General features: G+C 32.1%; 1 non-coding gene across 1 annotated transcript; it reads right to left on the reverse strand.

The window, feature by feature from the left end:
• Window positions 1–1,309: 1,309 nt before the first annotated feature.
• Window positions 1,310–1,523, reverse strand: LOC126026537 (small nucleolar RNA U3). Its single transcript, XR_007501771.1, has one exon. It is a non-coding gene; the product is annotated as a small nucleolar RNA U3 (small nucleolar RNA).
• Between the last annotated feature and the right edge of the window lie 2,169 nt (window positions 1,524–3,692).

Genomic DNA, 3,692 nt, shown 5'->3' on the forward strand with positions numbered 1-3,692 from the left:
CATACATCTGTGTATTGTTAGTATTAAAGTTCCTCCATTACTGATTATATTTACTCTCTAAACCCCTAAATATACCACTGCACTAAACTCAAATCTTCAAGTCTATCACAGAGTATATTATCATTGGCTATATTTAATCCCATTTTTATGTTTCCTTGTGTTTTATAATTGATAAAAACAAATCATTCTTTGTCCCTTATTCTTTGACCTCTTCACTCTGCACGATACCCTCCAGTTCTATCCGTCTAAAAACTAATCCTAGTTACAAGTATGTACTCAAACTAGCATAGTAATTGGGGTCTACAGCTAGATATTCACATTTTTTTCTTAGAAGTATTTTTATTTTACAAAATTAAAGTGCCTTGATTCTGAAAAGGAATTTTGAATAGTTTGATCTTACAGTAATTACATTGGGAAAAGTTCAAGTCTTTCAGGGGAAAAGGTAAAAAAGCATTGCTTAGAAGTTAAAAATCACAAATTCTCCTAACAGTTAATGATGCTGAATGTCTCTTCATGTGATCATTTTTCATTCTGTAGCTGCACTGACAAAATAGTTGTTCAAGTTTTTTTGACTAAGTTTTTGAATCAGGTCTTTTTTTCCCTTATGGTTGAATTTTAGAATTTGCTGCATATTCTGAATGCTAGTGATAATCTTAAAGTATATTTAACCATATGTAGTTTATCTTTTTACCCTATTAATAGTGCATTTGAGAGAAAGTTTTTATATTGATGCAATCTAACTTATTTTTTGATATGGGCATCTTGCTATTAGGGCATTTAAGACACTTTTTATTTACTCTCGTTTTATGAAGATTTTCTCCTAGGTTTTCTTCTAACAGTTTTAGAAATGTATCTTACTTCTGGATTAATGTATTGAGTAGCTCTGGATATTTTGGGGTTTAAATCAAGGATTACTTGTTTATTAATCATCATAGACTATTACTTTGTGATAACATAGGGAGTGAATTACACTTTTCATGATGCTAGGGAGAGAATCTAGAGCTGCAAATAAGGGATCCTGAACTAATTTGCCACCAAGTCACATCCTGGGTTTATAGTGCAATTCCTATTTCTCTTTATAGCACTAGAATTTTCTTATTTATTTTTATTTTGGACCATACCTGGTGACAGAGGTTACTCCTGACTATGTGTTCAGAAATCTCTCCTGATTTGGGGGACCATTTGGGACATGGGGGAATCAAACTTGGTCCATCCGGGATCAGTGCGTGCAAGGCAAATGCCCTACTGCTTCACCATTGCTCTGACCCCTATCACTAGTATTTTCTATTTTTTTTTTCTATTTTTTTTTACCACTCAGACTGCATCTTCTCCCTCTACTCCTTCCAAAGGAAGGGAAGAAGGATCATCAATGGCAAAAGGCAGCCGCAGAAGCGACACCTAGAGCCGGCTTCACGCTCAGGAGAGGAGGATCTGGCTCCTCCTCGTGGCTTCAGATGCTCTAAACAATCAGTGAAACTTCTCTAGTAACATACTATAGACATGATCCCTGAAAGTATAGTCTTAGTATTTTCTATTTCTAGTATTAGTATTTTATATTCAATACTTGCAACAATATTTATATAAAAGTCTTCTTATAAAGAACTGGCTTCTAAACCTGAGTATTTTTAGTAAAATATCTGGAGAGAAAACTTCTTGGAGTGACAGGAGAAAGACATAAGGAGATGTATTTGGAAGAAAGGAAACTCTAAATTGGAGTTAGAAAAGACACTTGAGCAGTTTTACATAAGCAAAATGGAAATCACAACCTGAAACTACCTTTAATATGAGTAGGCAGATTTCTAGAAATCCAGACATTAGAATATATTAGCAGCCTACAGAGAAATATCACCAGCATTGAAAAGATTTTCAATGAAATATTTTCAGTTGAATTTTGCCAAACAAAATTGTAACTTCTTATGGACACATAGATTGATTACTTATCCTTTGACATGTATATAGTAAATTCTTTAGATATATCTTTCACTTTTTTCACCATCATCTCAAATGAATTTTTTCTGGTGTACACTTAAAATATTTTGTTTGGATTTTGCATAGATGTTATATAAATTTCCTGAAAGTATATTGTTTTAATATAAATGTTATTTGTTTGGTAGGAGTTTTATGAGTGGTTCTATGTTAACTGAGCTATTTGTTCAATGCCAGGAACAAATGATAAAATGTTCTTGGACCTTGGGATGCTGCAGATGCCCAGAACCAGGAAAAGGTACAGGGGACCATATTCATATTGTTTAGTTGTGTTATTTAGGGAAATGTTGAATTGTTATTATTTTCATCAAAGTTATATTTTAGTTACTGGAGAAAAACTATAGCATGTCTGCCACATAAAAATAATATACTATGACATATGTGCTTCAAATACAATTCAAAGTTATTTAAATTAGATCACTGATTTATTAATTTGATTTTATCTAAAGTATAGTTTAGTACTTATTAGAGACAAAATGAAGTCATGTACTATAATTATCAAAAACAGAATAAAAGAGTAATAGTGTGAAACATAATACAGCAGTTATAAAAGGATCATTCACATAACATGTATTTTTGGGTTAAAAATAAAGTGGACAGTATAATGCTAGGCATTAAAATGAGGAAGTAAATGATAATAATATTAATAAATGTTCATAGAATTTACCATTTATTGGAAGTAATTATATGCTAGTATTATTTCCAGGACCTATCTAAATGAATTCTGTACATTTTAGTGACAGCAATAACAATTGGCATATTACAGATAAGGAAAATAGGTGCCAGAGTGGTGGCACAGTGGTAGGGCATTTGCTTTGGTCACAGCCATCCTAGGTTGGACAGTGGTTCTATCCCCTAGCATCTCATTTGGTCCCCCAACCCAGAAGCAATCTCTGAGTGCATAGACAGGAGTATGAGTGTTACCAGGTGTGGCCCAAAAACCAAAAAACAAACAAACAAATAAAAAACAGATAAGGTAAATAGAATCTATTGGTGATTTTTTTTATGTGTAAGCAAGTATGAGAACAAACTAAGTGTCTTTATAGCTGCAGCTAAAGTAGGGAAACATTAATGTATAATATAAACCATCATTCCTCAGGGAACATATGGCAGACATGTCAGATTATTTATATGATTAGTCAAACAAAAAAGTGGCTTAATTGGTGTGGCAAAAACAATGTGTGTTGTTAAAATTTAAACAATATTTGTGAATTGACCTGTAAGATGAATAGAACTTCATTTTGAAGAAGGAAATGGAATAAATATATCCATCTGTACATATATATACTGCTAATTAAAAACAAAATTACATTAAGAGACTGACTTAAGAAGTGGGCATAAAGAATAGTGACTCCATCATGTATATATTACTTTTTTGTGTGTATATATTACTTTATATTAAATATATTTCACTTTTATATCTTTGTAGTTGTAGTCCTGTCACCATATTTATGGTTCCCCATGCACGCCAGGTGTCACTCTTGAGTAGTCAAAAAAAGTAGCCCTGAGCCCTAGTTCCAAAGTTGGCTTCACACAATTTCCCAAACATGGAACTTTTGTTCTAATAAAACTTTTGTTCTAATAGAATGGAAATGGAATGATAGTAATATTTAAAAATTAATATATCAAATACTTTTTTTACCATTGCAATGATCTAAATCATTGAGAAGATAATTTACTTTATAGAAGGGGCTACTGAGACAAGA

The sequence above is a fragment of the Suncus etruscus genome, chromosome 13 (genome assembly GCF_024139225.1).
Source record: "Suncus etruscus isolate mSunEtr1 chromosome 13, mSunEtr1.pri.cur, whole genome shotgun sequence".
In the NCBI taxonomy this organism is placed as follows: domain Eukaryota; kingdom Metazoa; phylum Chordata; class Mammalia; order Eulipotyphla; family Soricidae; genus Suncus; species Suncus etruscus.